At 36.2% G+C, this 25,048-nt stretch overlaps 1 protein-coding gene across 3 annotated transcripts in view; it reads left to right on the top strand.

Moving 5' to 3' along the window:
- Positions 1–25,048, top strand: part of LOC145680645 (uncharacterized) — a 193,673-nt gene that overhangs the window by 41,564 nt on the left and 127,061 nt on the right. The window contains exon 1 of one of the 3 annotated variants that reach the window (XM_081751350.1): positions 16,537–16,622. The exons of the other annotated variants lie outside the window; for them this stretch is intronic. The gene's annotated coding sequence lies outside the window, so the exon portion shown is untranslated. Of the gene's footprint in view, positions 1–16,536; positions 16,623–25,048 lie in introns of those variants that run through there. 3 annotated transcript variants of the gene reach the window in all.

Consider the following 25,048-nt stretch of genomic DNA (forward strand, 5'->3'; position numbering starts at 1 on the left):
TTATTGATCGATCAACCCTTTGTTTATAAGTAAGATTTGTTAGCAGGAATTTGTAATTAAACAATTAAGACTTTAAATACTGTGATTTCACTGCTGTAACGGGTTAACATGTGTCAGCATTTATGCGAACATATCCGTATTTTGAGAGTAAAGTTCCCGCACATATACATTATACGAATTCCCTGATTTGTACGCATATTCTAAGCCCATATGCATTGTCAATTCAGTTTAAGACTTTTTACATATAAAGATACCTTTGGGTACTTACATTCAAAGAAGGAATTTTTAACAGGTTTCAGATCTACTAAAAAAATATGGTAAGCAAAATTGACATGATACGTAAGTAGTGTTGCTCAGTTATTTTCCGTATATTTCAATGTATCTTTTCCTAATATTTGTGCCGGGAGTTAATGTTTATATAACTAGTTACCCAAATTGAAGCGAGTTCGCATTTTGATATATCAGAACATGTAATCATATAGTGACATAACACTTCATATTTTCTATTTCAGCATGCGTAATATTTCAAAAGTATACTTTCTGGCAGAGGCGGACTGGATACCCGGAAATTTCCGGGTGGGCCCTGCCCTATGCAAAATTACGTCGATATTGGTCGATTAGTTATAACGGAGTGTAATTCAAAACTCCATTCTTGTTCATAGTAACCAGTGGCGTAACTAATGGGGCCGCAGTGCTAGCGAAGGGGGAAGGCACTAGCAAAAGAAGCCCCTGCCCAACCAGTAGCCTTGTTTGTTGAAAAATCATTAAGACAATTAAAAAGTCTCAAAAATACGTGTAAATTATTACCTCGAAAATGTAATCTCGTCCATAATTTATGTATTCAATAATGCGATGTGCAATCGATAACATCACATAAAAAGAACATGGAGCTGATTCATCTACGGTAAAGAAGTCGTGTTAGACATGGAGTAGTTGGACGCGAGTGATGGCAATAAATAATGGTCCCCTGAGCACAGTGGTCATGTCAGAAAACGGGCCCGAAGCCCCAAAAATCGGGCCCCGAAGTTTTGAGCTTGGGTATCTTCTATTCATTGGTGAATAGAAGATACACTAATGAAATATTGTTTTTGGACGTGGGAGGTGGCAATGGAAAGGTCTTGGTCCCCTGAGCACAGCGGTGGTGTCAGAAATGGAGCCCGGGGCCTGATGTTCTCAGATGTCGGGCCCCGAAAGTATAGGGTCGGGTCCCTTCTATTCACCAATGAAACACGGAGTTTTTTTTTTTTTTTTTTTTTTTTAATACGTGAATGGTTGCATTAGAAAGGGTCGGTTTCCTCTGAGCATACCGCTGATGTCGTAAATCTGGTCTGGGACCCGAAGTCCAAGAAATCGGGCCCCAAAGAATTTGATGCCATATTCTCCATGCTTTTTGCTCACAAAAGTTTCCTTATTATCCTGCCTGAATGTTATTCAACCGAACATTACAGGACGATATTGTGATACTGCATGTCAGTAAGGGACAGCGCAATATATTTGATAGAAGGGACCTGAGTCCAAACATGTGGGGCCCGAATTCTTGGGTTTCGGGCCACGGGACAGATCAACAAAAAATTAATCTTCGATGTTTTTTGTCTTGATCCTCGCTGATGTATTGCTTTACTAAATGAGGGTATTTCAGAAGATGCTTTGCAGGAGATAGCTAAAAAATGTTTAGTTGGGCATGAAAATTTGAAATCTGAGTTGTTGAATTTTGCTAAAAATTTTGAAAAAAACTCCAGAAAACTCTGGTAGACTACTGTGATAAAACAAATAATAAAGATGTTACTGACATACAACCCGACGTAGATGTTTCAGAATGCGACAGTTCTACTAAGTGTAGTGCCTTGGAGGGCGAAAGTGAACCTGAGGAATGAATTGCCTTTTTTGCCTCTTATTTCAGAAGGCAGTCTTATAAGATGTGCAATGAAGATCATCCGTGTAAACAGTGTTACTTGTGTTGCTACAGGTTGCTCTAAGATATAACATGAATGTTTCCACTTTCCAAACACTGTTTACTCTATACAAATTTGATAACTCTTTCAGGTGCTCAAGGATTGTGTGAGCGAGCATTCAATTATCTTAAATTAAAACTCGTACGCGTTCATCTTTGTCAAATCATATTCTCGAATCACTTATGCTTATGGCCATTGAAGAGATGTTCTGCAAAAAATCTCTAATGAAAAAAATGTTGATGAAATTGGGAAATCTGTCTTTAGAAAAATGCTGCTGTAAAAGTTGGTTTGATTAATGAACTTCATTTCTCATGTATTTTATAAGAATTGCAAACCGCATCAAAAACATGACTGACAAATGCGTTATCACCTCTGTGTAGTCAATAAGGATGCGAAATTTTATATCAAAAGTTCGTGGTGTTCATTCCGTTTTTCTTTCTTGATTTTGAGAGGTCCTAACTACCGTTAATAGAAAAAAAAAATAGGCTGTAATGCTAATATATTGTAATAATTTTCCAATTTAATTAGTATTTAAGAAGTCAACAAGAAATTATTTCTTATCAAACTCAGCGTGCTTTATCAGAAATGATTTAAAACCGTTTCTCTAAACTTTGTGTTTTTAAAATGTTCCCTTTTTTCTCACTTCCATAATTGGATGATTACTCAGTGTTCATTACATATCATGTAAACGAATCTACAAAGACAAGACTATTATTTTATACGGTAAAATTAAGTTTATTATAATGTATTCACTCATTTGCATGCACCATTCATAAAAAATAAATCTATATTATAAAAGAGAACGTACAAATCCTTTGTTCCCTCATCACGCTAATACGGCTGAACCAATTTCTTTTATTTTTGGGGGGTTATTAGGATTTGGACCCTAGATGGTTTTTATCATATCACTTTAATTTTTAATTACCAGTGTCTTGAGATAATTGACCATTCAAGTGTCCATAACGTACAAATCCTTTGTTAGTTCATCATAGGTATAAAAATAAACGTATTTATATGCAACCCGCATGACCGTGTCACTCGGCGGGTTAACATAAATGACAGGCGCTATAATGTTAACATTTACTGCAATTTGAAAGCGAAAAAGTAAAAATTATCTAAGTAACAAAGTTTATTGCGTTCCGGGGTGACCGCAGCGAAGCGGGTCACTCGGCGGGTTAACATAAATGACAGGCGCTATAATGTTAACATTTACTGCAATTTGAAAGCGAAAAAGTAAAAATTATCTAAGTAACAAAGTTTATTGCGTTCCGGGGTGACCGCAGCGAAGCGGGGTGAACGCTGCTAGTTACTCATAATTTTGAAGATGGAATAGTGTCATATTCAGATCTCTTTCAATATAAACAGAAGCTGCTGTACGATTCATTGCAAGGATTTTCAGACTGTAGAAAGTAAATAAAGAAAACAAAATAATACTTGGCTATAGATACGCATATACAACTTTACATTTCGTGGAGGTGGGGGTTTAGCCATTCAAATCTCCAGCTAAGGGTTCATTCCTAAAAGGGCAGTCCAGACTCCAGACCAACTTGGTATTTATCAAGGCCTCTAAGCATCATTCTCCGGGTGGGCCCTTGTACTCCCAGTCCGCCCCTGCTTTCTGCGGACACCAAATTTTTATTATAAGAGCTCCCGCTGTTTAAAATAGATTTAAAGCGAAACTTACGGTGAGATGTATGGAAATTGGGGATGCCAAATTTTTACATTTCATTAAGCAGACAAGAGAAACTAAAAATATCGTAAACTTTCGATTATTCGTGCTGCTCACCTGACATAACAGCACGAATCTTAAGCCATTCCCGTTGGTTTAGCAACTAGCGCGCAATCTTGATACACAGGGTCCAGAATTGTTCCCAGTGGCAGAGCATTAAAAGTGTAAATGTATTGCGTTGGTTCGAATCCCAGCTTAAACTGTAGGTCAATGTGATATATATATATATATATATATATATATATATATATATATATATATATATATATATATATATGCTGAAAAGATACGCTTAAACTTGAATAAACAACGAATAATCTGAAATGTTCATTTGATTTTTCACAGTAATTGTTTGGCATAAAAAATTAAATATACGCTTTATACTTATTTGTAGTCGTTAGAGAAGTTGTTTTAGAATATAAACAAACTACAGAAGACAAATTTATGGTGCGTCACCAAACTTTTAAGTGTTATTCTACACCACTGTTTCTAATTAAATATAAGCTAAACTGAAAATGCATTGTTACATTTAGCGTTCATTAAGTTTTTCCAGCTCAGTTTACTTGTTTTGTTGCTGTTGTTAGGGGGCCATGGTCCCTTATTTCTGAGACTTGAAACGTTATCTGTAGAGTGCAAAGCTTGTCCCTCTCTAGTTAGCCACTGAACTTGTGCAGTTAATTGTACGAGCTCACTTCACACGTGCTCGAAATTTCTTGTTTCAATTTTTCGAATACTTCCACAGTAAAATGATAATAATATACCGTGCACGGATAGCTCGCAAACCGGATAATCTGAGCACTAATAATTTACAAAATTTAAAGTTTTTATTTTCCTAAATGATTTCAACTGATCCCTGTAAAACTTTTTGCGCTGGTTACAGTGGTGGGTTAAATCATTTTGAACAGGTGCATTACTTTTTCTTTATATCTACCAAATGAGTTTCCGCCAGTTGAGTTACCTCCCATCCCTTTCTCGAGCTTCAATCTTAGATCTTCTCTTGGGGCCGCGGTGGCTCAGTGGTAGTGTCCACCTCTGGTATTTGGGGTTCCTGGTTCGATCCCAGCTCGTGCCAAGTGAACTTTGTGTTGAACAAACATCGTGTGTATGGTTTTCTTCGGGGCTCTCTCGTTTCCTCCCACTTTCTTTATCCCACCATTTCATTCATTATTTCATCATCATAGTCTTCTTTAGCCTAACTGGCATAACCTTAGGACGTAAAACTCAAATATTTCATTTCATTTAGATCTTATCTCGTCTTGTCCCAGACCGGTAAGAGTTGAGTTTATTTTAGTTTAGCGTCCCGTTCAGCAGCGAGGCTATATGAGACGTGGATCTACTGATTAACGTGGAATCCGAACCATATGAGCTCCCGCCGGGAATCGCACCCGGGTCTCCCACGCCAAAGGCGCGTACGCTAACCGCTTAGCCACGGAGGAGCTCCAGGCCGGTAAGGGTAACACTTCCCATTTCAGGTGGACACACCACAATGAACACATGATATTTAGCAAGATCATAATAATGAAATTTTATTGTAAGGTATAAAATATCTAAAGTACTAAATGCTTTTTGTAAACTTTTCGCAGCTTCCCTTTTTTTTTCTTAGGACCGGTAATGCAGTAGTTATTTCTACATTGGTCTGTTTACAAATTGTGAAACATTTGAGTCTCCTTGTCATACATAATGTAACATGTACAGTGTATAGGTACAAAGACTGCGGAGCAGTTGTCTCCTTGTCAAACACTAATAGAAATATGAAAATTGGCTGGATAGTTTCCATTGTTATCGCAAGCTTTCAGGAGTTATTATACGTAGAACTTTGAAATTTTGTATAATTCTCCTCCTTGCGCCCTAAACTACAAATAAGGCAAGATTTTGGGAATTGCATGTCAGAAGGGAAATGAGAAGCTATATATATATATATATATATATATATATATATATATATATATATATATATATATATATATATATATATATATATATATATATATATATATATATAATATTATAATATAAAATAGCTTTATGAAAAGCTTGATACGCCCCTGTAACTCTTAAACTATTGGACAAAAACATTAAAATTTTGTAACATACACATATCGGTAGGGGACATTGACATTCTGGGATACCAGTAACCCCCATAGCAGAACATGCCGTGATCTGCGATGTGATCGCAGAAAATTTGCCGCGCCTGTGCAGAAAAATTGTCAAAGGAGAAAAAAAAAAAAGAACAGCAAACATGCCTGCTATGTGTAGATGTCTTAAATGGACGGACTACTCGCATAAATATAGTGTGAACTGATTTTTACGGCGCGTAAAACGTACTTCTACGTACAGAAAAGTGTTTCTTCTGCAGAAAATTTTTGCAGAATTCCTGCAGAAAACTTCTGACTTACAAAAGCTCATCGCAGAAAAACAAAGTTCTGCCATTGAGCCAGTACTTTAACACTGTTGCCAACCCAACATTGTTATCAGTAGCGTCCATTCTCCATTCTGAGTGTGCAAGTCGTGTGTTAAAGTAGTAATGGCAGCACTTTAGGACACTTTTTGGCCCATGGGTCCCTGCCTCAGGACCCATGGTCCCTGGCCGGGGTCAATGACCTAGGGGTACCTAGGACCACCCCCTCTAAATTTTGGCAGGGGTACCATGGCCCACCCCCTAAATTTTGGCAGGGGTACATAGGACCACCCCCTTAAATTTTGGAAATTGCCAAATCTAAAAATTTGGTGTGGTAGCCTAGGACCATAGTATGTACCTCTATCAGTATTGGGTGTCTATGTCGTTCCCTTTCATGGGTAAAAAATTGCCAAAAAGTCAAATTTCGGGGGTTTTTGACCTAATTTATCCCCTTTGATGAGGTATTATTACCCTATATGGTTATATGGACGTATACAGGGATCCATTCCCTTTCATAAGACATGGGTATATTAATGCACCCCTTGAAAAATTTGGGAGGGGTACCTTGGCCCACCCCTTAAATTTTGGAAATTGACCAATTTAAACATTTGGTATTATAGTATAGGACCCTAATATGTATTATGATAAATTTGGGTGGTCCACCTCGTTCCCTTTTAGGGGTACAAAATTGCCAAAAATATAAACGTAAGCAATACGTTGTACCACGTGTTTGGTTTTTGGTCCATTTTATCCCCCTTTGATGAGGTCCTATTACCTTATATAGTTATATGGTCATGTATAGGGGTCCATTACCTATCATAAGACATGGGTACATTGGTGCACCCCGGGAGGAGTACCTTGGCCCACCCCTTAAATTTTGGAAATTGCCCAATTTAAACATTTGGTATTATAGTACAGGACCTCAATATGTATCATGATAAATTTGGATGGTCCACCTCGTTCCCTTTTAGGGGGTACAAAATTGCCAAAAATATAAATGTAAGAAATATGTTGTACCACGTATTTGGTTTTTTGGTCCATTTTATCCCCTTGGATGAGATCCTATTACCTTATATGATTACAGGGATCTATTTCCTATCATAAGACATGGGTATATTGTTGCACCCTTCTTAAAATTTGGCAAGGGGTACACTGAAATTGTCCAATTTAAGCATAGTGCAGGACTTCAATATGTTTCGGTGGTCCTATTGCCAAATTTTTTTAGTACAACCACGTGTTTGGTTATTGACTCAATGTATCCTATTTGATAAGGTATGGACGGGTATCCCCTTTCAATTTGGTATAACCCCTCGGGTGTAGTACGGTCACGTGATCGATGATTTGGTTTTGATGCGCGACGAGGTCCCTGGTCAATGTTCTCTAGGAATTAGGTGGAAACTTTGCACAGGGTTCTCGTCTTATATCGCACAGTTCTTTAGGAGAATCTGATAACGTTGTATGTGGAATGAACAATAAAAACACATAGATCAGCATAAATTGTATTTTATTCATATTTCTGGTTTCTTCTTTTTCTTTCTTGTTACACTAAGGTATTGACAATGTTTGTATATTGAGATGGGTTTCTTCATTAGACCGCCTCCTCTTCTTGATTGTGACGATTTGTTTCCATGTTTTGCAGCATAGCACCCGTTTGCAAAACTTCGTATTGTGAATTCTGTAAAAAGAACGAGGAAAAAGATGATTAGTATAGAAATAGATGATGATTAAACAATACATTTGCAATGATAAATATGATAAAATTACCTGGGAGGTATATTGCAGCAGTCTACGATCATTAACCGTGGGTACTGTTGTGAACAAATATTGAATTTCACGCAGAGATTTTCCTTGGGCTTTACAGCACAAATAAAAATAAGCATAATAGCCACATACGGATGAACCAAGACTTTGCATTTGGCTATTATTATATTTATAGTATATACAATAAAGTTTTAAGAGTGCAACATGTTGTGGTACATAAGGAGGAAAGCCATAGCTGTCAAAATATTCTCCAACACCGCGATTATCAATATAAATTGCAATCCAATGGCTTCCTAGTTTTGTAGATGGATCTGTATTTACAATGATTGCCAGAGGAAGAGAAAACCGTGAGGGTAACTCATCGCTTGCAAATACCCCGGTAAAATGATTTCTGAATAATGGACTACCGTTTAAAGCACTAGCTAATTGTAATGTATTCAACATCGTGAATGGAAATGATACATAACGTATACGTACCTTGTAATTTAAAAGTCCAGGATAATGTTGCGCTGGTGGTCGATCTCTAGGAGTGAGGAAAACTCTCCATACACAATACAGTTTGCAGATGCTGCTAATTTCTCTTGGAAATGAACTTCCAATCGGATGGCTCCATGTCGTTGTAAATTCCAATAGTGACAATCTCCAGCAGAAGAATCGGAAGTTAGGTCAAATACAAACAGTGTATATCCATTCTTGTAGTCGGCTCTTGAAATTGTATTTCCGGTATTGGTAAAATGTATGCCAGGACCTGAGAACAATGTGTGGTACGATGAAATGTAGAGATTTTCTTCAAAGTTGGGTTGCAACGGTTTTGAAGGTACAGCTTTTCCATCCACATACAATGTAAAGAAATTAATGTTTAGATGTTGAAATTCAAATGGATTGCTGGTAATAGTTCCACTGGATGCTTCATTCGATGTAAATCCTACAATAATACGATTTGGCAATGTTCCCATAAACAGGTTATCAGTAGTTTTGGATTGTATATCCTTCGGGATGGTAAATGATTTCATTTGAACCCTTGTCAGAGGATACTTTGCCGGTGTAGATGGTAAAATTTTATTGTGTGCCAATTTGACACTAGGGCTAATGTTGACTTTTTTCACCTGCAACGATGCATCTAGAATATTGATTTTTGCACTGACACCACTTTCACCGGCCATGAGACAAAAGTTTGGTTTTGCAGGAATAAGTTTCACACGTAATTCCACTCCATGAATTAAAAATTTATCTTGATTAAAAATGTCACAATGAAGATGTCCAATCATATCGAATTTCATACTTTGTTTTGTCAGTTCATAGCGTTGTTGAAATCCTTTGTTCTCCCTGGTGGTTGCGTTCATATGACCAGCCGTATCTTGAAACCACATTGCTGTTTGTAAATGTGTATTTTTAGCTCCATCACTATAATTGAGCAGTTTTTCCAGGTACGAACGATATGGATGATTATGTGACGGAAATGAGATCAGTTTATTGTTCAAGTAGATTTGTACTTCACTAAACATAGCATTTAGAAAATCATTGACAGGTGCAATTATTGCTTTATCCGTTTCGGTGAAGGATGAACCATCTGGTTTCACAATTTGTGCTTGGATGTACAATAAGGTTTGTGGCAAATCAATATATTCATCACTGCTACCACTCACTACAAATTCTATTGGTGAATTTTCAGCTATTGAACTAATTGGTTTGTAGCCAATAATACGATTGTCCAGAACACTGGTTTGCGTGGGTAATGTTGAAAAAATGTCCAATTCACTTTTTACACATTCACAGGATTGATGATGTAAGAAAGCCATCGTTGAATTAATCAAAAATATCTGGTGACGATGCCAATGATCTCTTCTTCTTCTTATGTGATAATTTACGTCTCTTCGTAGGATTGATGGTGTTGTTGATCGTTGGAAAGTCAACCTCAAACTGAGAGCAGTCATCCCATTTTCGTTTATGATATCCACTTCCCAGCATAGTTTTCAACTTATTTTTAGCTTTTTCTTGTAAATTTGATTTTGCCTCTTGCATACGTTGATGAAACGATTCTTCCAGCGGTTGATTCGAGATCACAACGTCATTAATCATATTGGCACCTGATTTTAATAATTCTTTTCCCACAGTTTTAGCTCCTTGCTTCACAAGTGGTAACACTGAACGAAATAAGCCACCAAGGAAACTTCCAATGCCATGTCCTGCTTGATAGGGACTTCCCACATAGACGTTGCCGATACCGGATAACGCTTGTTTTTGGTAGTATTGCAAATACGGATCAGTCATGACGACGACGACGGAAATGTAGTTTTGTACACACCGTTCCAAAGGTGAATGGCATACGATGACCTGTGCTATCCCTTATATCGATTTGTATTTGCTCAAAATTCATTTTTTCCACCGGAACATAATGTGCAGGATTAAAGATTTGTACTGCATGACTTCCAAAAGTGATTCACAGGATCCATGTTGACAATTCGTAGCAAGGGTACCATTGTATCTCCAACAATGACAGATTCAATAATGTCACAGTAGACGTACATTTGTGATGGTAAACCTAATCGTACATCCGGTGTATATTGTCCCTTTTGCATATCTTTTAAATCACTTTTTGGTTCAAATCCAAGCATTAAACTAACACTTGGTGAGATTTGTACAGAAGTATGGATTTCCTTATTGGGATGTCTTATGAGGCATATATTATTAGTTGCATCATGGGATATAAATAAATTGGTTTCTTTATGATGTATATTAATTGCATGAATAAGATCCCGTATATTGTTATAATAGCGAACAGGGATCGTTACAACCTTCCACGGTTCCTGATCATTACTACTTGATGATTTGTAATATATTTTATTGTTTTCACTGTTAATGTTCAGCAAAGAATGTGGATAATGAATCTCTACAATTGCCACATCCCATTTCTGGCGAAACTCTACACGTCGTTGTAATTTCGTAATATATGAAGTCAATGTATTTTCTGGAAAATAATCCATGGAACTATTACTGGGAAGTGTAACGTAAAAATCTTGATCAGGTTCCATTCTTCTTCTTCTTCAATGAAGTTGCAGGGATCCACGAATTGAATGAGGAAGGATATCCTTTCCACTGGACGAGATACTCCTTTCTGCGACCTTTTGTTCTTGTACGTAATATTTTATCGATGAGGAACGTCGAAGGGAGCGGCACTGGTTGTAATTCTTCTCTGTAGAAAACACCATCGATGAGTTGATGATTTAAATCCTCTAGTCGATACACTGGTGGGTTTCTTGGTACAATGGCTTTTACTCTGAATATTTCCCAAGTCCAGTTCTCGAGGTAACCCTTGTCAAAGATACGTTTTGTTTTACTTATACAAACAGTATCACCAACAGATAAATCCGTATCTTGTTTTGAACGTTGTAGCTTTTTGTCGTATAAGTTATGCCACACCTCCAGTAAATTGTCCTGAGAAACGTTTGCAGGTGCCATTTTAATACTGGAATGCCGACTTTCATTGTATGCTTTTACAAGTAAAGGCAATACTTTGATGTAATTGTATGTTTGATATTTGGTAAAGTATTTCCACATACGATGTTTCAATGTCTGATTAAATCTTTCTGCGATGCTGGCTTTAATATCTGGATCCTTTGTTGTAACATGTTGCACGTTGTGTTTCCTGAAAAACTTTTGTACTGTCTTGTTGGTAAATTCAGTCCCTTGATCACTACGTAGCACAATTGGTTTCCTGTCCTGGAAAATCATTTCAAATGCATTCACTATATCCTCGGCACTTTTTGATTTTAGTGGTACAGCCCACCCGTACCGACTAAACACATCAATCACTGTAAGAATATAGCGGTAATTGTCATTATAGTTTTGAAGTGATTGTAAATCATTTAAATCACATTCCCATTGATCATCAATATTGTTGACAAGATAAAAATCTCTACGGAAACGACGACGTACAGGACGATGTAACGTGTAGGTAGGTTGTTTGTTTAACCAAAGTTTTATTTTGGCTAGAGGTATAGATTTTCCTGTGGCTTGCCATAATTTCTTTGCAGTAGAAAATGATGCAGGGTGTGCTGGATTGTAATAAATGGATTTCAACTTTTTGTTCATGGTTTGTACGTTGACCATTGTGGAATGATACGTTTTCTTTTTGGTCGGACTTCTAAAACATCATCATCTTCTTCTTCTTCTTCTTCTCCGGAAGAAAATAATTCAGGTGCCGGTTTTGGTGGTGCAGATCCTTCAGATGCTGTTGTACTATTATGCTTGACAATATAGTTTAATCTTCGTGGATTACCAATCAATTCTTGAGGTGTGTTTGACGATGCAAGGTAGTTGCAAAACAATTCCCAGCCTTGAGGATTAGAATGTTTCCTCGGTCGAGTCACATCACACATTAAATCTACAATATTGGATCCATGTAGTTTATTGTCGTTGATGTACACTGTTCCTTTATGATCCCATGTAGTTGCGTCATCTTGTTTTAAACGACGGAATAGTAGTTCGGCTTTCTTACGATACATTTGTGGTATTGCGGCTAAAATTTCTTGTTTCGTGCTATCGTCAACATTCGGAACGTCACCATCAGGTTTCATTGATGTAATTGTAAGTGGTATTGGTTCTTCTTGTTTACGTATCACATAAAGATATTTCTGTAATATTCTATTGTACTGATTCCATTTTTCTTCATTACTTGGATACGATGTATTCAATATAGATTGCATTTCACGATCGAAATTAGATTCTCGATTTTCACTCACACGGGATGATGATGCATGCATTCGTTGAAGCATTTCTGGTGGCACTAAAACCATCTTCTTGCTATGTTCCATGATGTTTATTGTTTAAACAAAATACTGGATAACACACTTCCTACAATAGGTGCAAGTAATGCAGGTAAGAATCCTCCTTGTACGGCTAAATGTTTCTTCTTTTTATCCAATGATTTTGTATTGTCTACGAGATAGCGGAGCGTGTTCTTGTAACGCTTTAATCTTGACTTCTGCGCACTTGTCAGTGGAACATTGCCTTTTAAGACATTATAACAACATTCACAAATACTATGAATTAATGAAGCGTCTGCATTGGCAATAATAGCTTTACGCAATCTTGGTTTAGCTTTGTGCAGAGCACGTAGCAAATCAGCGTGTTTCACTGTAGGAGACATCGTGACAGACTAAGTCATTCTTTTCACATGCACAATAATTTAAACATGTTTTGTTGGTACGTAAACATAATGATGCAAATCGTCGGGAAAAATATTTGTACGAAATCGCATTTCATCGGGTGTATCTTGTTTAAGATCCATCAGTAAATAGCCATGTGGATTTCTTGTTGCGTCTGCATAACTTTCTTGTAGAAACAGTGGATGCTCAGGCATGATTTGATAACTCATATGCTTGATTTGTGACTTGTCACGTGGATTTTTAAACAACACCAAATACGAACAATTTAAACTCATATTTCTATTTGCTTTACTTTGATGAAATACATTTTGTGTTATAAAAATCACACTAATATTTCGATGATGTGATCCTTTTGTGAACATATCAACAGTATCACTATTCACTTCTCGCATATGGTCATCAATAATAATCAAATGTGGTCCATCTTGAGGCTGAAAATCTTTCATTCGTGGAAGTCCTTCGTGAAATTCTACTGGAACCGGCATTGTTGCATACACGTCCTGCCATTCTGCATAATACCAGTATATCTTACGAAATTTTGCATTGATCATGGTTGGGAGATGTGAAAGTAATCGCTTCACAAAATACGTTTTTCCACACCCACTAGGCCCTGCGAGAATACAGGTAAATTGATGTTTCCACTGTGTATCCATGATGAACACTAACACCTTGTTTCAAAAATGATGCGTATTTAAAGCGAGTACAACAATTCTTGCACTCACTGGTGTGAAAAGGAAAAATCCGTTCATCTGTTTATTGAATAGTTGAAAACCGTTTATTTGTTAATCGAATAGTTGAAAACCGTTTATTTGTTAATCAAATAGTTAAAACCGGATAGTTTAACGGTTAACCGTGAAAGTTGATCATTGTTTGATTTAAATTCTAATTGAAAATTTTCCGTTTGAAATTTGTTTTGAAATTTTCGTTTCAAAAATTTTGTTTGAAAATTTTTTTTCAAAATTTTTGTTTCAAATTTTTAGTTTGAAAATTTTTTCGTTTCAAAAAAAGTATTGCTTCAAACTGTTTTTGTTTTCAAAATTCTTTAGTTTGAAAAAAAATTTCGTTTCAAAATTTTTGGTTGAAAATTTTTCGTTTCAAAATTTTTGTTTGAAAACTGAAATTTTTTTGTTTGAAAATTTTTGAAAATTTTTCGTTTCAAATTTTTTTGAAAATTTTTTAGTTTCAAGATTTTAGTTTAAAAGTTTTAGTTTCAATTTTTGTTTTGAAAAACTTTGGTTTGATTTTTTTTTAGTTTGAAAGTTGCAAAAAAAAAAAAAAATTAAATGCCATGAATCTTTCCTATCAAAGTTTCCACCTAATTCCTAGAGAACATTGACCAGGGACCTCGTCGCGCATCAAAACCAAATCATCGATCACGTGACCGTACTACACCCGAGGGGTTATACCAAATTGAAAGGGGATACCCGTCCATACCTTATCAAATAGGATACATTGAGTCAATAACCAAACACGTGGTTGTACTAAAAAAATTTGGCAATAGGACCACCGAAACATATTGAAGTCCTGCACTATGCTTAAATTGGACAATTTCAGTGTACCCCTTGCCAAATTTTAAGAAGGGTGCAACAATATACCCATGTCTTATGATAGGAAATAGATCCCTGTAATCATATAAGGTAATAGGATCTCATCCAAGGGGATAAAATGGACCAAAAAACCAAATACGTGGTACAACATATTTCTTACATTTATATTTTTGGCAATTTTGTACCCCCTAAAAGGGAACGAGGTGGACCATCCAAATTTATCATGATACATATTGAGGTCCTGTACTATAATACCAAATGTTTAAATTGGGCAATTTCCAAAATTTAAGGGGTGGGCCAAGGTACTCCCGGGGTGCACCAATGTACCCATGTCTTATGATAGGTAATGGACCCCTATACATGACCATATAACTATATAAGGTAATAGGACCTCATCAAAGGGGGATAAAATGGACCAAAAACCAAACACGTGGTACAACGTATTGCTTACGTTTATATTTTTTGGCAATTTTGTACCCCTAAAAGGGAACGAGGTGGACCACCCAAATTTATCATAATACATATTAGGGTCCTATACTATAATACCAAATGTTTAAATTGGTCAATTTCCAAAATTTAAGGGGTGGGCCAAGGTACCCCTCCCAAATTTTTCAAGGGGTGCATTAATATACCCATGTCTTATGAAAGGGAATGGATCCCTGTATACGTCCATATAACCATATAGGGTAATAACACCTCATCCAAGGGGATAAATTAGGTCAAAAACCCCCGAAATTTGACTTTTTGGCAATTTTTTACCCATGAAAGGGAACGACATAGACCCCCAATACGGATAGAGGTACATACTATGGTCCTAGGCTACCATACCAAATTTTTAGATTTGGCAATTTCCAAAATTTAAGGGGGGTGGTCCTATGTACCCCTGCCAAAATTTAGGGGGTGGGCCATGGTACCCCTGCCAAAATTTAGAGGGGGTGGGCCATGGTACCCCTAGGTCATTGACCCCGGGCCAGGGACCATGGGTCCTGAGGCAGGGACCCAGGGGCCAAAAAGTGTCCTAAATTGCTGCCATTACTACTGTTAACGCCCAACGAAAAATGAAGAAAAGAGTATTTTAATTTAATTAAACGGAACGTCTGAACTATATATATATATATATATATATATATATATATATATATATATATATATATATATATATATATATATATATATATCGCCCCCCCCTCCAGAAGAGGAAACATTTTTTTTATATATAAATAAAACCCATCCCAAAGTTTGGAGCCCTTAAAAGTAGCAGTATGACAACCCACCGCCCCCCCCCAGAAGTCTATTTTAAATTTTCAACGAGACAGTAAGTCGTTGGCGACGCTTTGGCTGTATTTTCAATGCTTTACAAAACTTACATTGCGCGTGCGCTTCGTGTTTCACACCTCGTGCTTCTGTAATCCAAGGCGTTGTATAGGAAGTCAACGCCTTGAGTTTTCTGCGAGTTGGCAAGTCATTAGATGTATCTGTGGATATGAAGATTTTTTTATAGCAATACGGAATACAATTTGTTTGGTATGATCTACTGACCTTTTTTATTGTTAAACATATCGTTCAATTCATAAGTTAAGAATACAATAGACATCTTGCTAAAATATGTGTAAGGACGGTGAAAAGAAACATATTTTTTCCTCGATCCCATAGAATTGTGTTCGAAGCATCAGTTGAAAAAAAAGAAGCCTGGACGTTAAGCTACAGAATGGTTTTCCATTCTGCCTTTTCTTTTCCTAATTTTCATTTACTTTGTCGCTAGTGGGTCAAGATTTACAGTTTCGGGCTTCCTATCACTGTTTTCGAATGCTTAGTAAAAGTTTCTCTTTCTTTCTTTAAGACAACACTTTTTGTGTTTTCTCTGAACGCTGCAAATCGGAATTGCTTCACTTGCTCCGTTTTGAGATTATCTATTAAATAAGCCTATAAATATACCACATTGACTTGACACCTAGTCTTCCGTTTCAGGCGCTGCTATCGGCTGAAGGAATTCCACTCTCTTTCGCTAAGGCTCTCTCGCTTAGCGCCTGCTGAACCCTTATTGGCTCAACGCGTGGGTGTGTCAGGGTGAGAGCTTTAGTTCGCATTTGTGCCACGGCTCAAGACATTTTGGCAGCACAATAGTATATTGAAATTAGTAAACAGCCGAGAAAAATGTTCAGATACAAAACAGTCATTACAGATTTTAAAATGTGAAATTATAAATTTACATACATTGTACGGTAGATTGTAGAAAATATGGGCTTTCTGATTTGGCAATGCTGAGTATCCCCTTGTCTTTCGCGTTTACGATTGTAGTGATTTCTGCTTATTGAGATGACTAGTGAAAGTGTAATTCGAAAGTATTCAAAAGTTCTTTTCCATTAGTTTCTTATAATGAGAATGAGCTGGAATTCAAGTAATTTGTGAGTAAATAGTTGCTAGTTTTTGATTTTCAGTTTCATATTTTGAGGGTATATTTTACTCATTTTGTAATTAATAGTATTGCTTATGTAATAACATCCTCCTTGATTCATCTTTATAATTTGCAGACTGCATTGTTAGAAGAAAATTGCTATTTATACGTTGTAGACATTAGTGTAATTAGGACATTTTGCTGGGGACAGCCATGGTCCCTTACTTCCGAAAATTGCGAGAACTTCCAGGAACAGACTATATTCAAGAAATCGATGGGTGGGCAAAGTATGGTCGCTATTAAATATGTCGAATGCAAACACCACTAAAATAATTATGTGTAAATTGAGGTAAACTTGTAATTTTCAATCAACAAAAACATCTAGGTGGACCCAGCTCTGCTCTTGGGGAGAGGGGTCCCCTCTAGTTTCACCTATGGTTGTGAGGATTAATATATTTTCCTTTTTTGCCAACGCCCTAACATCCACGTCAGGAACGCCCCTGATTGTTATTTTCTTAAATGATACTACGTCATGTTAATATACATTTGAAATGTACACGTTCAACCCAAACTTACAGTATCATATTTGTTATTCAGTGTTGCAAACTAAGGGTGCTACCGTATTACAAACGTCCAAATTTTGATGGCTTCTACAGCAGTAATAATGCAAGTGAGACTGACGAATCAATGCACTTCTGAAGTATTCTGTATTCATAAATCGATGAATTTCGAATGAATAGGAACAAAGTTATAAGGGGTTAAAATTTTGAGTTTCTCAAAAGCCTTTATATTGGGAAACTGCTTATATAAGTATCTTCTTCAATCACATAGATAATTTTCAATAGATGTAAAGATCACAATGTCGTTTTGCAAATACGGTAAACACTGGTAAATTTTACAACATTGCTCAAAATTACGTAATTCTAAGAACTTGTAATTACACCTGCCAAAAGTTGTTGGGATATAGAAAGGAAAACCACCACAGGTAGTTTTCAATAGATATAAAAATATCAAGTTGCTGTAAACGGCATTATGATCTTTGTCTATTCAAAACAGTCTACGTAATTAAATGTGATACTCATCTAAGGACTTCTTCGAAATAAAATCATTTGAAGAAAATCAAATTTTCAATCCCTTGTAACTTTGTTTCTGATTGATCGAAATACACCATATGATAAACGTCGTATTCAGCATTAAGGCACTTTGAGTATGCATTGTCCTGTCCGTCCCATTTGCATTATTACTGTTATGGAAACCTCCAAAATGTTTTTTTTTTTTTAGTAGGCTGATACTGTAGTGTCGTTTTTTTTATGTTTGTGATACTGTAGCGTCCTTAGTTTGCAACACTGCATGTAACAAGGGTGGTATTATAAATTTGTTTTAATGCAGATTTAAAATACGTTAAAAAAACTGATGTAGTATTATTTTTTTAAAATGTTGGGTTAACACTATTAATCTGATTGTATTGCAGAGTACGTCAAACAATGTCTTCCTTTTGATACTTGCCTGCTACGAAATTTCAGCGTTTTTTATGTATTGTATTAATCCACCGTGTGTATTATACATAGTGTCCTGTGAGGAAGTACAGATATTTTGGGAAGTACTAGGGGAGATCATGCTAAGCCAAAAAAAGGTTCATATAATCTATTCCGCCTGTTTCCGAGATAGATGGAGGGGGGTACCTTCTCAGCCCTGAATATTTAATTGCAATGCAAATAATACTGTAACTAACTCACTTGATGGCCTATGGAACCCGAAAGTTCAATGCCGCGTTCACAAAAACTCCACTGACTTCTATCCTTAACCAATTGGATCCAATTTCTACCTTGTATTGCTATCTCTGCGAGATCCATCTTAATATTGTCCTCCCATTTGCACCTAGGTCTTCCTAATGGTCGTTTTCCGATTGGTCTTCCAGTCAAGACTTTGAAAGAGTTTCTACTTTCTTCCATTCTAGCTACATGACCTGCCCACCTAAGCCTCCTAGACTTGACGACCCTTACAATGTTGAGTAAACCATATAAATTATGTAGTTCCTCGTTATGAAGTTTCCGCCATTCCCGTTCCTCTTGGGTCCGAATATTCGTCTCAAAATCTTGTTCTCAAATACTTTCAGTCTATGTTCTTCCCTCAGAGTAAGCGACCATTTTTCGCAACCATGCAGAACAACAGGCATGATTATCGTTTTATATATTTTAAGCTTCAAATTCCTCGACAGAATTCGCGGCGACGAGAAATTTTGAACCGAATAGTAACACAAATTCCTTTCTTTTAGTCGACATTTAATTTCTTCGTGAATATGATTTTCATCTGTTAATATTGATCCTAAATATTTGAAAGTATCCACTTTATCAAAAGTATTATTTAATATTTTAACGCATCCATAATTTGTCGTATTACGGTCCCGACTCACTTCCATGTATTTAGTTTTCTCTGCATTTATTTCTATACCCATGTCCCTGCAAGCGTTTAATAAGATCCCTGCATTTCTTTCTATTGTTCTCCTATCATCCCCTATTAAATTTACATCATCAGCATATGCCATACCCTGGTGAATACCGTTCAACTCTAGGTCCTGGTTGCTATCTTTGATTTTCCTTATAGCGTATTCCAGCACAAAATTAAATAATGGTTACAACGCGTCTCCTTGTTTCAGGCCATTTTCGACGTGAAAGCTCGTGGACAAACATTTTCCTACCCGCACTTTACTTTGGGATTCATTGAAACATATCTTAATTAATCTAATTAGCTTTCTCGGTATTCCAAGTTCTGTAAGAACGTTGTATAATGTTTCTCTCCAAACCGAGTCGTACGCCTTTCTAAAATCAATAAATAGCTGATGTACCGTGGTATTGTATTCCCACTTTTTTTCCCGAGGATTTGGCGAATGGTAAATATGTGGTCGATAGTTGATCGATTTCGTCTAAATCCGCACTGATAATCTCCAATAATTTCACCTGTGTATGGGGTCAATCTTGCTAATAGAATATTTGAAAGGATTTTATACGATGTTGACAGAAGAGAAATCCCTCGATAATTATTACAGTCAGTTTTGTCGCCTTTCTTGTGAATTGGAACAATGATTGATTCTTTCCACTCTTGTGGCAATTCTTCCTTGTTCCAGATAAGGAGAATGAGTTTGTGTATCTTGTTCCACAATTTTTCACCTCCAGGTAAAATTAACTCAGCAGGAATTTCATCTACACCCGGAGATTTGTGTTTCTTTAATTTCTTTATAGCGGTTTCTACTTCTATTCGGTTGGGCTCTGGAATATAGGGTTCTGCAGTGTGTATCTTCTTTTCTCCACGCACATTAGTTTTTGGCTGCGTGTTCAGCAAATCGTCAAAGACATTTTTCCATCTATTTAAGATGCTATCCATATCAGTGAGAACTGTTCCGTCAGCTTTCTTTAATATATAAGCACGAGGTTGATAGCCTTTAAATTCGCTGATCCCCTTATATATACCCCGAATATTTTTATTTTTACTATTATCTTCAAGTTCCTTAATTTTAACTTTCAAAAAATCGCGTTTCTTTGTTCTAAAAGTTTTGGAAGTTTCCCGCCTGATATCTGCGAAATTTTGAGTAGTTATTTCATTCGGATTTTGTAGCCAGCGTAATTTTTCCTGTTTTCTCTTCTCTGCTATTTAATGCATTCCTGGTCGAACCCTGGTTTGTTCCTACGTATTTCCACGTGCCCAATTTTTCTTTTGCTGAACTTTTAATGCTATCTCTAATTTCAATCCAAGTATCCTCAACACTAGTGCACTACGAATCTTCTAAAACCAAGAATCTATTCAAAACTTCAATCTGGTATTTCTCTCTTACCTGGCTCTCTTCTAATTTCTTTAAATTAAATATCTCCGTTTTCGGACATTGAATATTACCTTTATTCAACGATACGTGCCAGGTAGTGATCAGTGTCACAATCAGCTCCTCTAAACGACTGGACATCAATTATGCTAGATTGCCTTCTTCTATCTACTAAAACGTGATCAATTTGATTGTGTTTTTCAGTCTGGTGATGTCCAAGTGTATTTATGAACGACGCGATATGGAAATTTTGTACTTTTCACGATTAAGTTTTTGGATGTTGCAAAGTTCACGAGTCTAACACTTTTGTCATTAGTTTCCTTACACAGACTTTCTTTCTCTATAATTGGTTTGAAATGTCCTCTCCTACCTTCGCATTGAAATCCCCTAATAGACTTTTCATATGGTATCGCGGGAGTTGATCAAATATCCGTTCCACATCTTCGTAAAAACTTTTATATCGTCATCCTTATCTTCAGTTGGGGCATGTGCATTTAGAACAATATCACACCACCGTTCCTTAAGAGTAATAAAAGAAAGTCTGTCAGTAACAAATTCAACCCGTTTAATTGCTGGTAATATTCGTTTGTGAACGAAAAACCTTGTTCCTAACTGGTGATTTTTATTTCCTTCCCCGTAAAAGAACGTAAAATTTCCGGAATTCACAGATCCATTTCCTTCCCATCTAACTTCTGAACTCCTACTAGGTCCATCCTGTATTTCTAACTCACTCGTTACTGATTTTAACGCGACTGCCTTATAAAGACTTCTAATATTTCATGTTGCAAATTTCATGTCCACTTTCTTTTGCTGAGGTCGTGCCAAGTTATCAGTCCTTGTCCGAGGCTTTTGTGACTATTTCTGAACAAGTGCTTTTTTTAAAAAAAATACAGGATGAGTTTGTTAGCCTTACCCCAACCTCCAAGCTGGAGGACCACTCCTAGTCGTCTGTGCGCGACTGCTTATTCAGTATATTCGCAGCCAACCTCTATATCTATAGGCCTTCTCCTCGATCCGCAACCTGAGGATGCGCCATGCCGTGGTGACAGGAACCCACGTTAGCAAATAATACTATATATAATGTTAAATAAAATGTTATTGTAAATGCTGAAAACTTTATTAACACCCAGCAAGTGCTAGAACTGATTACGTTTGCCTATTCATACAGTGTAAGTGAAATAATTTGGGAAGAAAGAAAAAGTCTAATTCGGATTTTTAGGAGAGAAGAGAATAAGAATTTGAGTTGATGAGTTGATTTTAACGTCCATTTCAGCAGCGAGGCTATATGAGACGTGGACCTACTGATTAACGTGGGATCCGAACCACATGAGCTCCCGCCGGGCTAAATTTCCTGCTTTAGTCATGACTATTAAATCATGAGAATAGCTATTCGAAAGGATAGGTAAAATGTGTATGTATTCGAAATTAATGTTGTATAAACTCTATTTTAACACATTGATTATATAAAATGGATCAAAACAAAATAAAAATTCTACTACTACACAATTTATAACACAAGATTGCACAATAATAGATAATTATGCAAAGACATCTTTTTATGGCCAATTTTCTTGAGAGCAGTAGGATAGTAATAATATATATATAAATTGCCCTATTCTTCCTTATCAAATTACCCGTGGTCTTTACTGGTATCCTGCTTAGCACTTCATTCGAGTCGGATACTGTTGGAAATGAATATCATTTAATCAATAGCTGCATTACCGAATCATTTACGGGCACATTACAATAGTTCTCTAATATTTGCTTAAACTGATTCCTAAACAATATATATCACAACATAATATATACTGTATTATGGTAGTACCAATCTTAGATTTTATTTTCAAGTTAAATCTGATTCTCATTTTTAGTTTATGAAATAAGAAAATATGGAAATAAGTTCACTTGTAAACAATTGTATCTGAAGAATTAGATCACAATGTAAACTCTGTTATATAATCATGTCTGTGAATTTGTCTTATGCGCTTATGACAGCTTTACCTACATAATTGAACTTATTACGAAATGCTGGCACAAACATATTTCTTTCTTTCTAAATTCCGAAGTTTGTACTGGAACTTCTGGAACCCGGACTTCGATTACTGCACGTGGCTTTACGTCACGTCCACGATTATCAACCTTAGCAAAGATTCTGATATAAAATATTAGGTAATTTCAAGAAAGAGGCAATTCTGACAGATCTGGGAGTTCATGCAGTTGGTTCAGTGTTTGTCACCGATCATAACTAAAAGTTCTACCCTTTCCATGTGTAACACCGCCGAAACAGTGGGTGTTCTGCAGAACCACGAGTGAAGACTAGTTTACTATAGGACTAGTAAAGGACTATTAGTCATCATTACTCTGTCTCCGAGGTAATAATTTACCACGGACAAGAACTATATCGGGGTCAGAGTTGAGTAGTAATCAATAACATGGTGTTGGAAGATTCATCCTCATCAGAACTTACCAGGTGTGTGTCAGACATATCTGTTTGTTCTAGGCTTTCCAATTGCATAAGACAATTCATTATTAGACACACAAACTCTTAATCAAAATTAAACTGTATTAAAAGTCTTGTACCTCTCGCAATACACCCTCAAATTAGAACTTGGAAACACTCATATACCAATAACATACATACATACATACATATATATATATATATATATATATATATATATATATATATATATATATATATATATATATATATATATATAATATTTATATAGTAATATTTATATAGTAATATTTCAGTTGTGCCCTCGGACTATGATTACAGTATAACGGAACTAATAAAAATCAAGAAAGTTAACATTTACTTACTAATGGGCGTTTTCAGTCTTTCCTGAATGTAAAACGCTGTTCAGATTAAGCAGTAGTCACAATCACTCACTAATATATTTTTTTTAAATCTCTTTCAAGTAGTAACTTAGCATGAAAAAAGTGTTTAACAGAAATTGGCCATCGGTTGACGGATATACTGTAGGAAAAAAATAACTAGGCCTTGTTTCCATTTTGTACTAATACACAATAACACACCGAGCAAGGCTATGTGATAATATGTAAAAAGCAGTATCACGTAACAGTTTCAACACAATAACTGTGTCTTCATCAGACTTCCACTCCTTCTGGCTGCTGGCAGTCGGTCATCACTTATATATACTGTCCGGAGATCAACTTTTAATTAGGCTCCGCCCCTTCATTAAAAAGTAACACTTATGCGGCTTTCACTATCACTTTTTAGCTGCACACGTGTCCAATTAAAAGTTTACTTTTTCGCTGGATGCATTCTGTCCTCTAATTATCCTTATTTTCCTTATTTTTTTTCTTTCTTTCTTCTTCCTTTTCATTTCTTCTTCTTTAAGCAGAATCTTCTCCCACTCCTTATTTATCGAGAATCCTGCATTCCAGTTCATTACCTTGTCTCCTGCCTTCATAATCTCCCTAGCTTCCTTCCATTTTCTCACCAAAGTTCTGTTCTCTACTTCTATGACCTCTGCTCCTCCCCACCCTATCCTGTGGTTTCTCTCTTTCTGATGCTTGTATATCGCATTGTTGTCCCTTTTTAATCTTACATTATCCTGGTGCTGTTTAATCCTTTCTTGCATTTTCTTTTTCGTTTCTCCTATGTAAATTTTGTTACACTCCGCGCATCCTACTCTATATATTACTCCCCTTTGATCTTTGTCCGCTATTGCTCTTCTCTTGGTTCTTCTGACTAGACTAATTCAATTATTCTGCTTCCTCCTTTCCTGTACGTCCTAATTCCTGCTTTCCGAAGCATTCTCTTTATCTTCTCTGTTTCTTTGCCTAGGCTTTCTATTCCAAACCATTTTTTGTTCTTGTCTTCTTCCTCTTTCTCTCTCTCTCTTGCTACGTCTCTTGTGGCCCTCTCCTCTTCGTTGTATCAATTTCTCCTTAGAAAAAAATAAATTGATCGAAGGACAGATACCACATTTAACGTCTTTGTTTTGAATAAAAGCAAAGTGGTATAAAAATAAAATTATTTTGATGCTAATGTGCGAACGTTTGACAGAACTAACTTCACTACTTTCTTTAAAATAACTTTACCCCTCTCGTTGTTCCTAATTTCTTGGTTAGTTTAAAATCTTGTTTGTTTAAAATCTTATTTGTTCCTGGATATGTCTCCCCTCAATTCTTCTTGTTTAAAAAAATCTGCTTTCTAGTAGCGAAAATATCTGAGACCAGACATTACCGAATTTTACATATGTTCATTGATATCTTAAATAGGCCTTCCTGAATCAGACTGTCTGGTGCATG

Source organism: Thermobia domestica, chromosome 3 (genome assembly GCF_964235325.1).
Source record: "Thermobia domestica chromosome 3, izTheDome1.hap1.1, whole genome shotgun sequence".
NCBI lineage: Eukaryota > Metazoa > Arthropoda > Insecta > Zygentoma > Lepismatidae > Thermobia > Thermobia domestica.